This window comes from Mirounga angustirostris, unplaced genomic scaffold (assembly GCF_029215605.1).
Source record: "Mirounga angustirostris isolate CCGP_5_RB_7025 unplaced genomic scaffold, mMirAng1.0.hap1 SCAF_10, whole genome shotgun sequence".
Taxonomy (NCBI): Eukaryota; Metazoa; Chordata; class Mammalia; order Carnivora; family Phocidae; genus Mirounga; species Mirounga angustirostris.
The window spans coordinates 17,896,801-17,910,215 of NW_026991718.1; the positions used below are offsets into that span (position 1 = coordinate 17,896,801).

The window sequence follows — 13,415 nt, forward strand, 5'->3', positions numbered from 1 at the left end:
GTTATAACCATGCTGATCAGTTCCCTGTTTCCTGAATAAACATCTACAACTCAATGTCTTTGCTTGTGCTGTATCCTCTACCTGGAATATACTTCCTTCACCTCCATTCAGTAAAATCGTTCTCATTTTTCACAGCCCCGCTGAAAATGTTATGTCTCCTGTGACAACTTAGCCAAATCTCCTGGCATAATTAATTGCCTTCTCTTCTATGTTCCCAGAGCACTTTTGGAAGACTCTGAAAACGGCTTCCCACATGTATTATATACAGTTGCTTGCATGCCATCCCCTCCAATATTGTGAGATCCTTGGTGGATGAACAATGTCTAGCTGACATATGTATCCATCGCACTGCCCAAGAAAATTCTTGGCACACAGTAAATGCTGGACACGGATTGCAAAACAGGGCAGGGACACAAGGCTGACAACCCTATCCCAGTACCACAGCACAGCCTGCAACTTGTATTCAGCTATTGATGGTGTCTTCCCCAAGTGACTCCCTACTTCGGCCCCACTTTCTTTGGTCCATTGGCTAATGAGGTCTGTGACATAATAAAAAATAAATATTTGGTCTTTGTCCCAGGTTTCTGGTACACAACTCCTAGAACCCCTGGAATCTCCAGAGTGATAAGAGTGTCTTTTGCGTGCTAACGAGAGGACTGGTTCTGGGGCTCCTGGGTGGCTTCAGGATTGGGGTTGTTCACAAGAAAAAAACAAACCTTAATCACAAACTTGGAACTTTCAGTCCCATCCCCTAGCTTCGGAGAGGGGAGAAGGCTAGAGGTTGAATTCAATCACCAATGGCCAATGATCTAACCAATCATGCCTATAAAGTGACCTCCATAAAAACCGCCGAACAACAGGGTGTAGAGAGCTTCCAGGATGGTAAATGCATGCATGTGCTGGGAAGGTGGTGTACCCCAACCACCCATGACAGGAGCTCCTGGACTCAGGACCCTTCTGGATCCCACCCCACGTCCCTCTTCACTTGGCTATTCATTTGTATTCTTTATAATATCCTTGTAATAAACTAGTAAATATAAGTAAAGTGTTTTCCCGAGTTTTGTAAGCTGTTATGGCAAATTGTCACACCTGAAGAGGGAGTTATGGGAACACCAATTTAGAGCCAGGTGGTCAGAAGTGGCATCTGAGACTTGACATGGGCATGGAGGCAGTCTCACGGGACGGAGCCCCTAACCAGTGGGCTCTGTGCTGACTCTGGGTACTTAGTGCCAGATTAAACTGAATTGTCGTCTACCCAGTTGATGTTGGAGAAGTGAGCGGCGCGGGGGGAAGCCCCACCCACTTGGTGTTAGAGTGTGAGTAGAATCAGTACAGAAAAGCCGGTTAGGTTCATGTGGGAGTCTGCAGCCCTCTGAGAGAAACGTGCTGGCTAAGCCCCAGAGGCAGCACGCTGTGAACCAGGCCTCCAGCAGCCCCACGTCCTGTCCGTCGGAAGAGCACGTTCACAGAATGGGGACAGACAGAGCCTAGGAGATTTGATACCTCAATTCTTCGTCTCCCTGGTTCCCATAATTTCATGGCCTTAGGATAAAAAAAAAAAAAAAGTGCCTGTCCTCAGTATGAAAACTCTCCCCAACCCAGTCAATAAGATTGCCCAAGCTCCTAAGGCCCCAGAGGCTTCTAATCTTGTGTTTTCCGTGAGTGAGCACCCTCTGTACAGTATGTTCCAGAGCTCATCCACATCCACTTGAACCACAGGTAAAAGGCGTCTGTGTCTGTGCTCCCTGCTTACCAGCACTGTGGTGCTTGTCTCCACCTGCAGTTCCTTCAGCATCACCTCGTTCCCTGAGTGGGTTTCCTGAGGGGGCTTGCTCTTTGTAAATCCTTGGTGCCTACTGCATAAAAGAAAAATTGAAAACAAATTACACGGACATTTTAATAAGCCAACCAAAGCCCTTCCACCACCTGCTAACAAGGTCAACATTGGCACTCTCCTCTGCCAGACTTGCTATTCAGGGGAGGTCTGTTTACATGGACTCATGATCACTGGACTATTTTGTTGTGAAAGAAAAGCTAGCTTCGTGTCACATAAAGTATATTCTTAAACCACAGCACACAGCATGAGGGAGCCAGATATGCCCCTGTCAACCCTAATGAAAGAAGAATATCAAACCCATTAAAAGGCTAAAGTCCAATCACCCTTCAGTGATTTTTCTTTTCATCATCAAAAACGCTCATTAACTCTAATATCTTTGCTTTTAGGCATGAGCTTCGAGATCTGAACAGAAATTTTATTTGTAATGAATACATTTGACAAAAGTAGAATTATGATGATTCTACTGGTAATAATAATAAACCATATGAAAGGAAACAATGGATTCTGTTCTCTAAGCTGGCAGGGGATCTGTGAGACCCTCTGTCTGTGACATGGTCTCGTGATGCTCCAGAAGCATCTGTATAAATAGTGTGACCATAAAATAATGAGGCTGATTCTTCTAATCGACATACCAGAATACATAGATCCAGAAAGCAAACATCCATTATTGACTTGATCTGGTGATAAGGATATGGATTCTTCTTTTGAATAATCCTGAAGCCTATTTATGAGCCTGTATTTGGTTAGTTTATAGGGATGCCTTCTATGGGATGGGAGGTTATTGTAAGGATACTTGGGCAAGTAGGTAGAAGGCCACAGAGTTATCTTGGAACGAAGAGATTACAAGTGTGGGTCTACCTAAAGAAGGAGATAATCAATCTCCATGATTTAGACATCAATGTAATAACCAAGATTGCCTTATTTGACTTAGCATGTATATTTCCCATTAGGGAAAATTTTAGATCTCCGCATACTATAGGTATTTAAGAAATATTTGTTCAATGAGTAAGTGAATAGGTTCAGCTTTGCCACTATCCAACCCTATCAACCAACTGCTCTCTTGATCTTTTAAGAAAGAAGGCTATCCAATCCCACAAGCTAATTCTACAGTCTAACCCCGCAACTACACTATAGGCAGAAGAAGGGCTCATGGAAGTACCATTCCAGCACTGGGCTCCTCACCTTCAAAATTGTTTAACACGAAGGAATAGATTACCACTTATTTCAAATTTAAGCCACTATACTTGGGTGCTACCAGTGACCAAATACAGTTTCAAACTGACCCTAACATATACTACTGCTCCCATTTCCCAGATAAACAAACCAGTTCAGAGAGACTAAGATGCTTGCACCAAACCACACAGCTAGAAAGCACAAAGCCAGGCTCTCAAACCCTGGTCTCTGGTAGTGAAACCTTGTTCTTCCTAATGTGCCCACGACTGCAGTGGCCATGAATCAATAGAGCAATTAGAATTGTTATGTCTATTGTAATATTGAGTTAGAAAAAGGATTTGGTTTCAATAGATCAAAGAGAAAAGAAATTAGAAAGAGAGCCTGTGGGGAAATGTGTATGTGGAGAGTTGCCAGGAGAGAGGCCAGCCAAAAAAGGATTTAACACAATTGCTTATCAAATGGGCAAAGGACAGGACACACAATTCACAAGTGAGGACACGTAATTAGAAGACAAATGGGGAAAACATTTTATTTCTGTAGATATTAAGGAAAGGCAAATTAAAACAACAGTTTTATGCCTTCTCAAACAACAAAGAAAGGAATGGCAGCAGCAAACATTGCCAATGGTGTGAAACTCCTATACAGACGTACCTGGTTGAAAATATAATTTCGAAAACCCATTTGAAACAAATTCATCTATCATTGTCAAGAGTCATACAGATGTTTACATCCTTTATCTTAAGGAAAATATCTGAAAGAAGTATCTTTACAGAGATGCCAACCACGGCAATATTGAGAACAGCAAAAGTTCAAAATTGATTTGTGTCCATGAGCAAGAGGATGCTTATCTTATACAGAACATTAATATGGTAGACTATTATACAGAGTTGGCTCAGGCCCCATCCCCTCCTGTCTGGACCACTGCAGTAAGTTTGTGCTTATCTCCGGTTTTGTCCTCTCCAATCCAGGCTCCACCGTGCCACCAGAGGGGTCTTAGGAATATGGCCCTCCCACTACAGCCCTGCCTGGTGGAATTCCAAATTCTTAGAGAAGCCCCTAGGGCCTCTGCAAACTCTGTACCACCTGCTTCTCCAGCCTCCTTTCCTGCCCTGGCCCCATCTAGAGGCCTCTGTTCCTACTGCACTGAACCCCACATAAACACATTCATTTCCTAAATAAACATCCATAACGCGATGTCTGCTTATCAGTTGTACTCTTTACCTGGAATATCCTTCCTTCATCTCAACTGGCAAAATCCTTCTCAGCCTTCACAAGCCAACTGACAATGTTAGCTGGGCTTTGCTCATGCATCCTTAGAATTAGTGAGGCCTTTGCCTGTGCAACACCTGACAGTTTGCCTTCAAGACTGAGTTTACTTGCTGCCTCTGTGTCGAGATTTTTTCTTGATTTTTTCCACCTCCACTGTCAGGTGAAATCAGCCATGCTTGTCTTGGGGCCTCTAATAAACCCATGATAGAAGTTCATCATAGCTCCCGTCAGCACTTACTGCAGGTGTTTTTACATAGGTCTCCCTCGTCCAAACTCCTTGAGGTCATGACATATCACCCTAGTCAATCATATCAGCATTTCATTCACCACATTTACTTAGTGCTTATGATATGCCAAGCATTTGGGCTATGCTTTTTGCATTTTAGCTCTATATCTCATTAAAATCTCACAACTCTAATAAAGTATGTTGTTAATTATTCTCAATTCAAAGATGAGGAACCGAGGTTCAAAACAGTTAAGTCTGTGCCAAAGGCACCAAGTGAGCAAATGGTTTCGCCAAAAGCTGAACGCTGATCCACTTGATTCCAGCTGTCTAGCCATCATACCGTCTCATTCTCTTTTCTAACATAGAGCTGACAAACGACAGGTGCTCAGTAATGGTTAAAAAAAATAAAATTATGTGGCAATATTGGTAAGTGCTTAAAACAGAATAAAAGCAGAATGTAAAAATGTATCTATACCTTGACTACAACCCAATTAAAACCAAATGTGCACTTTGGACCAAGACTGCACATGAACCTAGCAACAGCAAAGGTCAATTTATTAGAGAAACAAAATCATGGCAATTTTTAAATTGATTTTCCCTTTGCATAGCACCCTTAAAGTGCATACAGCGGCTAGCTGTTCCATCATCAGAGCTCCTAAGACCATCAAAATATCAACTGACTAGAGGAATCCAGAAGCCAGATGTCCTAAGTGGTTAGCCACTGATTATTCCTGATGGGATCTGTATGCACATCAGTAGATCATAAAAATGGATCAGTAAAAAGGAGAAGAAATGCCAGTTACCTTTTGTCCTGAGTTGCCATACATAAAGAGGACTTGCACAAAACCTTAACTGTGTGAAAAATAAATAAAAGCAGAACTTCTCAGGACCGGGGCACCTGGGTAGCTCAGTCGGTTAAGTGTCCTACTCTTGATTTCAGCTCAGGTCATGATCTCAGGGTCCTGAGATTGAGCCCTGTGTCTGGGCTCCGTGCTCAGCGCAGAGTCTGCTTGGGACTCTCTTTTCCTCTCCCTCTGCCCTTCCCCCCTCTCAAATAAATAATTTTTAAAAAAATAAAATTAATTAATTAATTAATTAAGAACTTCTCAGGACCATTTCATAAAAATTAATCCTGGTGCTGTTTTTCTAAGTAAGCTCTCCACCCTGTTCAAAGAATGTTCTGGAAGAAGAGGAAAGATAAGCAAGAGAAGGAAGAAAAGGGATATGAAAAAAAAAGAAGAAAAGAAAGGAGGGAAATAATTTCTGATTTGACGAAGGGAAAACAAGAAGAGGCCAGTTAAAATTCAAATAAATCGACCCACTGATTTTCTTAAGAACCCTTCCCCAAAACTCTGCATTTCAGAAGGTGCTGTTGCTTAACTTCACCCAAGGATTGGGAAAAACGGTAGCGCGATTAACAGAAATGGGAAATCAAGAAGAGGAGGTTCTTCAGGAAGGAACAGAAGCCTATAAAGAGGACTCCATAAATGTTTGTGAATAGACCATTAAATGAAAGTGTCTTCTTCATTCTGTTTCAGTTTCCAATAGGACATTTTTCATGGCCTGCCAAAATTAGGAATACCTCCTCTCAAGGGGCAAGATTACATTTCAGTTAATTTCCTATTTCAATAAGATAGAAACTGCACATGAGCAAGAAACAGAGGCAGGCTACACAGTTTGCTTAGTCTTGTACTCTCAGTCAAATGTAGGGCCCAGAAATAAGCCAGACCTTGTCTGTACAGCTCTTGCCCTCTGCCTAAGGATGACTGACGATAAGTGGGTTCCTCAGCTGTCCAAGCAATCTGAGCCTCTCTAGTTCAAAATAGGTTGGGTGCAGATCAGAAGGAGCTGGTTTGCAATGGAGCGGAGCCAGTCTGAACATCTTCTATGAAGCATCTCACCCTCTGTATTGTTTCCCTGAGGGCAGAAAGGATAGGTGCATTGTGGGACCCCAAGGGTCAAATTATTCATATGTCTAAGTGAAAATACAAAAAACAAGAGAGCATAATTTCCAAACAAAGAATAATTTTAAGCAGGGAATTTCGAATCATTTCATAATCTTGCTTGTGGCAGAAGTTCACTTTTGTGGAAGGTATCTTGTCAGTCTCTGGGGAGAGACACACAGATCACTGCATTATTGTTTAGAAACAAGAGATCGTATTTATATACTTTAATCCCATTTGCTTCCACGAGCATGAAAAACTCATCCCATGGAGGTGTCCAGGGTCTCAGTCCATAAGCAGAGTTTGCTAAGATGCAGGAAAAGGCTGGAGCTTGGCAGGGTGGGTTGGGTGGGGATAGACTGAGGAGGGGCGGGGTAGACTGAGGGTAGGTGGGGGCTACCTTGGCATTGAGGCCCAGTGGAGGGCTGGCAATATGGGGCCCTTTGCAAGTGTCAGGGAACAGCACAGACTTCTCTTATCATCAGAAACTGACACCTCCCCACATCCCTCAACAACCACCACCTCCTCTTTTCTCTATCTCTGTAAGTCAACAGGAAAAATAACACTCCTGAAATAAGAGATTCATTTCTCACCAAAATAGAACCTTCTTTTATGTAGCTATACATAAGCTTCCTCACTGAAGCACCAAATTCAAAAGCAGCTATAAGTAAAAAGAATTTGCTCTTATCATAAATAAACGATTGTATATGAGAACTTATTTGCAGTAAAATCTTATGATAAAAATATAATTTATATCCTAGTTTCTCCTGTGTATTTTATGTAATATCCCAGTAAAACAGTTCCATTTTACAACATGTACCTATTAAAATCATTCCTTATAAAACTGTCGGCATAAAATAAAATACAAAAATGAAAGGAAAAAGCTTTGAAAAAGAAAATATATCAAAAAGAGGTGGATGAAGGCAACAGAAAGATGCTGGTGGCAATCCTCCCAGCGGGATATAAATAACAGGGAATCCGAGGCAGGGGAAGGTGCCGATAATTAACTAGGATATTTTAAGGTGAGAAATACTTAAAAACTTCTTAGAGTGTCAGTCTTTTCTCTCTGCTAACAAGGAATTCTATCACAATAAGATTTGAAGACAGGACCTTACCAGGGAGATCAGATGAGTCTACAAAACAAGTCAATTAAAAACAAAGTTTCCTTGAAATGGCAACACAGTCTGCCAAAACGCTGCCTGACATCTGATTGAAATTTACTCTCAGGCAAACAGGTGCTCCTCCCATTTAAAGGTGGAGCTGCAGCCTGCTAGCCAAGGACCCCTTAAAACCAGCTCATTAGATCTGTCATTGTTAGGCTGTATTTGGTTTCAAATTTACAGAAAACTTGCAAGACTAATTAAAAGAATTCTAGATACCCATCCTCCAGATTCTACAACTGTTAACATTCTACCACATTCTGTGTGTGTGTGTGTGTGTGTGTGTGTCTGATCACTGGAGAGTAAGTTGTAGATTTATGATACCCATTTACCCCTAAAACTTCAGTGTGTATTATTTTTGAGCACTCTCTTAAATAACTAGGATAAAAATGATCAAAATCAGGAAAATCATATTTCATATTATCTAATCTATAGATCTTATTCAAATTTGTCAACTGCCCTGACAACAGCCCCTATGTTTTTTAAAAAATGCGGTAACTAAAGAAGGAAGGAAAATCAAAAGAAAATTCTGGTCCAGGATCCAATACAGGATTACACACTGCATCCAACTATCATATCTCTTTTTTCTCCCTTAATCTGGAACAGTCTCACTCTCTTTGTTTTCCTGACCTTCACTTTTTGAAGAGTACCAGCCAGTTATTCTGTAGAATAACTTGCTTTTGTCTGCCACTTCCTTATGATTATATTTGGATCATACATTTTTGGCAGGAATGCCACAGAGGTGATTTTACTTTCTCAGCATATTGTATCAGGAGGCATATGTTGATGTGTCCCATAAATGGGGCTAACCTTGATCATTTTGTGAAACCGGGGCCCATTGTAAAATTAGTGCTTTTTATTTTGTAATTAAGAGGTGGAGATACTTTAAAAAAATTTTTTTTAAATAAAAAAAATAAGTGGAGATACTTTGAGATTAAGCAAATATCCTGTCCTCATCAAATTTTCACCCACTGATTTCAGCATCTATTGTTGACCCTTGCCTAAGCCAATGATGGGGCCAAATGGGAAGGGACACCATGCCCCATGGAAGGGGTATATCATTACCTCTGAGGGATCCGATGGGTTAATTTTTGACTTGGAAAATAAAGCAGTACCTATTTTTACTACAATCTATTGAAGAACGAAAAGATCCACAAAATTGTCTTAGTTAATGGGACTCTATAGAACATAGAATCCATTTTCTGTTCATCAATAATTCTCAATGGAAGGGTAGAGTTTTTATTGCTATCAGAAAGGTCATAGGCTTAGAAAAATGGAGAAACACTGTACTAGATGCTTTCAAGAGAAATTAACCTCCAGTTTAAAAAACGAAATAGCTATTTTCTCCTGAGTAGCTGTTCAGTTTTCATGGAAAGACACTTGGAATTATGTAACCAACCACGTTTTTTTTCTTTTGACAACATCTGCTAGAAACTGTAGAGCCTAAAGTATGTCCAATTCAGAGTGATGGGTCTTTTAAGCTTGCATTTGGGGATTCATTTCTGGACGCTTTATGTTTCCAGCTAGTTTTTCTTTCTTCTTTTGCTCTAATTTCTTATTTATGCATCTTGTTTTATTACAGATTTTTGTAGCCAAATTGAAACTTTGAGGACTAACATAGGCATACAAACTAATAAAATAGCCTATGCTTTGTTTCACTAGTTGATCTGTCTCAAATGCCCAGAAATCAAATTTCTTATCACCTAGGGCTATCTTATTTTGTTCCACTTGACATGACATGTTGAAGGAGGGGCTTGTGAAAGAACTCGTGAGAAACTTTAAGTCAATGTCATTGGCTAATTCAGTGGCTTATGCTTTCCAGGACCCCAAGTAATGAAATTCGTTACTGCTGGTCACATGGAATGGGTCTTTCTTGGTGCAGGTTCAAGAGCACCCAACCAGGCATCAGAAGGCCCATGGATGGTGCCATTCCAGCTCTGCCATATACTAGGCATGTGACCTCAGTTGGTTAAGCGACTGCCTTCAGCTCAGGTCATGATCCTGGAGTCCCTGGATCGAGTCCCGCATCGGGCTCCCTGCTCAGCAGGGAGCCTGCTTCTGCCTCTGACCCTCCCCCCTCTCATGTGCTCTCTCTCTCTCATTCTCTCTGTCTCAAATAAATAAATAAAATCTTTAAAAAAAAAAAAAAGAAAGAAAAGAGCTCGAACGCAGGAAGCAACCAGGTGTGCTCACGGGATTGCAAGAGGCCAGTGTGGCTAACGGATGTCTGTGCAGGTGGGAGAGGTGGAGGGACAGGGAGGTGCAGCCTTCAGAAGCCAATTTCTCCGCAGCCTTTGCGCCAGGAACACTGGGCTCCTCAAGTCCACAAACCTGGAGGCGCCTCCTGGACCTGCTTCTCGCCCATCATGGTGAAGGCACTTAACCACTCACTGCTGCAGCTTTCTCATATACAAAACAGGACTAATATTAGCAGCTACTTCATAAAACTGTGTGAGAAGTGAGTGCGATCCTGCTTCAGCCCTGTGCTGGGACAGGTGAGCTCTCCAGAAGGATTAGCTATTATTTTCTGGTCCACTCCGACTCCTCCATTGACTGAACATCCACGGCCCTCACCAAATAAGCTGCACAACTCAGGATGCAAGGATATTTTATAAAACTCTTCCATTAAGATAAGCAGTGAACTCCTCAAGGATAGAGAATCTACCACAGTGCCTAGCACAGAGATGCACACAGCAGGTGCTCAGCAGATATCTAACCAGAGTAAGTATGTGTGCAGGGTGGTTCCTGACTGCAGTAAAAGGCAGCCATGAAAGGCAGGCAGTAAATCACGCTCCCTATGCCCAGCTCTCTACACAATTCACAACGGGCACAACTTGTTTTTAAACCCAAGCTCTGTGAGATGTTTTTAGATCATCCTAACATATTCGGATGCATGCTCGCCTTAAGTAATGTGTTGTCTCAGGAGTGAGTCCCTGGCTCTGCCATAATAGCTGATTTTTATCAACAATTAGGAAAAGAGGCATTTGTCTGATTACTTGCCCAATTTCTGAACAAATGGCCCCTCAGCCAACCATTGCAAATATCTCCCCCCCCCCCCCCCCCCGCCGCACCACCCGTGTTTCCAAGTTCAGACTTCACATTCTGCTCATGCTAGGAATGTAATCAAGTCCCTCCATGGAGATAAGTTAATTATCTCCTCGGGCTATGAACAAACACACGAGTGTAGTTTCTGACCATGTTGCCTAATGAGAGGACACCCCAGAGGAGCTGGAGGGCTTGTCAGCTTCCACCCCAGGGCCATATGTGGCATCTGGGAGCCATGGTCCAAACCGAGCTGGCCTTTAGTCCCCAGGTTCCTCCTCACACCTGCTTTTGGCAATGCAGCGCTGGACACAGAACTTGGCTCTCTCCATTTTTCTGCAGCCAGCCTTGTCGTGCCCCAGATGGCCGGGGCTGGGCCCCTGGAGCCCACCCCACACCCTCTGCAGCCCAGCACATCTCTCAGCCCCGGATGTCCCTCCGGAAAGCTGATCCAGCTCTGCTGAGCCTCCCGAGAGAGATAAGGGAGGAAATCAGCTTTTCTGTCGTCCATCACCAGGCTGCCAGGGACAGCAGGACCCAAAGACTCACATAAATCACCCGCCTATCTCCATGTTTTAAACTTCAGCTTTAATCCAGCTCAGAGTGGGATTAGCTGCCTCAGAGACTGCTAATTGCCAGATGGCTGTTGAGAGCTGCCCACGGAAACATGTGTGTCAGAGCTTGCCATGGGACCTCAGAAAGTCAGAACTGGAGGGGACCTCAGCGAGGCAGACCAACCCTTCACTTCTCCATCCTCACAGTGGGGACATGGTCCAGGTGCTAGCCCTGGGACCCACAGTGAGTTAACAGCACATGTGTGGGACCTTCCCGAGGGTCTCAGTGAATTGAAAGGAGAGAAAAGCATTGAGGGACAGCAGTGGGTTTCCAGGTGATGATGCCCCGCTGCCCCCAGAGAGGGGCAGAAGCAAAGAGGCAAAATTAATTTCTTGAATACCTCCTATATTCCAGACACGATGTCAGCTGTTTTCGTGTGTAAGGCCTGGGTTCTAATCCCCGATCTGCCACTGACCATCCATGTGACTCTGGGCAAGTCACTTCTGCTCTAGGGAAGTCTTAAGCCCTCCTGTGCAGATTGAGGAGGGAAGACTGGATGATCGCTAAAACCGTGGTTCTCACTCCTAATGTGCACCGGAGTCCCCTGCTGGACTTGTTAGAATACACATTGCTGGGTCCCATGCTCAGTTTCTGATTCAGGGGGTATAGAATGGGCCTCAGAATATTCATGGCAAGCAAGCTCCCAAGTGATGCTGCTCAGCTCAGACCACACCTAGAGGTGCACCGTAAGATACAGCCACAAACATTAGACAGCGTGAGTGAACCCATGAACAGGAAACACACACATACACATATACCCACTTTGAAAAAAAAGGGTAAAATAAAAGAGCCCCAAACTAGGAAATCAATGCCAATGGATCCAAGCCTATAGGTTTTCTTCAACTCTTAAAAACAACTTGAACCCTCACGTGTTGCAAGCCAAATCTGAACTCAAGTGTTATGTCCAATGGCCCAAGTCCTTTCCTTGGAGAAGAATCAAGCGCTGTCTTACACCCAGGGGGCCTACAAGCCTGAACGACAGGAGTTCATTAATACAGTCACACTCAGATGGAGACCCGGATGGTGTCCCAGGGAAGCATGTGAAGTATCTTTGGCATCTGGTACATCCAGACATTTGCTCTATCTTCTATGAGGACTGTAACCAGTGAGGGTACCACTGGGATGGAGACAATGCAGGAGTGTTTACCATCTCTTCTCAGGTATGTCCAGAGGTCCACCTCCCCTAAGTCCCCACTCAGAGCACTGCCAACCTCCCAGGACATCTGCAGATAGTTTCCAGGAAATTTCTCAAACGTTTATCAACCCAAAGAAAATATGCATATATTGAAAAGCTCAGAAAAATACTTGGAGTGCTCCTAGGGGAAATGTTTGATTCTTGACAAACTCATGAGCCAAATATCCAAGATCAAAGCTACTTAGGAACAGTCTTCTGGATCTTATAGAACAACAAAAATTTGCCCAGGAAAAGGAAATCAGTGAACTTTCACAGGGCTCTGCTTCTCAGGCAAGGTGTGGCGTGGCTAAAATCCAAGTAAGTGTGACATTAATGTTTCTGGCCTCTGGTCCTATAGGCACGTCCACTGTCATTGTAGACAGGGTAAGTGATGTAGCCGAGGATGGGAGTCAACGTGAAAGAAAATCCCTCCTTCCCCAAGTCCCCATCATGAGGCACCCAACAGGCTTAACCTAGGGCTGGAGAGAGAGTTAGTGAAAACTTGGCATTGATATCAAGTGAAATAGAAGCTAAAATATTTATTTGATGTAACATTAATAGAATTTAAAGGGGTCTATATTCCACAGAAGTTACCAAAAAGAAAATCAGACTATACACCACGTGGATGAAGAAAAGCAGAAGCAAATCACCACCACCACCCAAAAAAAGGAGGCATAAATGAGAGATAGTAAAAAGGATGAGACAGCAGAATTAAAACAAAGCAGGCCTTCCTAAAAGACAAACCAAAACAGAACCCCTTGATGCCCTCTGGATGATTATGCAGAGTTTCTGCCTCTTGTTGCTGCCTCTCCACCACCTTCTCTCCCGCTTGCTCATCAAGGATGGTGGCACCCACAGGCTTTTCCCCCACTCTTGAGTCCCGTCGTTCTGGATGAATCCAGGATCCTAACCCAATACTTCAGCCTCTTGGTCCTTCATTTGTCCATCTTCACTGACCTCTGCACTTCAGCCACTC

The 13,415-nt window shown here is 43.2% G+C and overlaps 1 long non-coding RNA gene across 1 annotated transcript in view; it reads right to left on the reverse strand.

The window, feature by feature from the left end:
* The window catches only part of LOC135361838 (uncharacterized), a 443,895-nt gene that overhangs the window by 170,773 nt on the left and 259,707 nt on the right, over window positions 1–13,415 (reverse strand). Inside the window, exon 3 of the long non-coding RNA XR_010405979.1 lies at window positions 1,754–1,856. This is a non-coding gene — a long non-coding RNA (uncharacterized LOC135361838). The remainder of the gene's footprint in view (window positions 1–1,753; window positions 1,857–13,415) is intronic.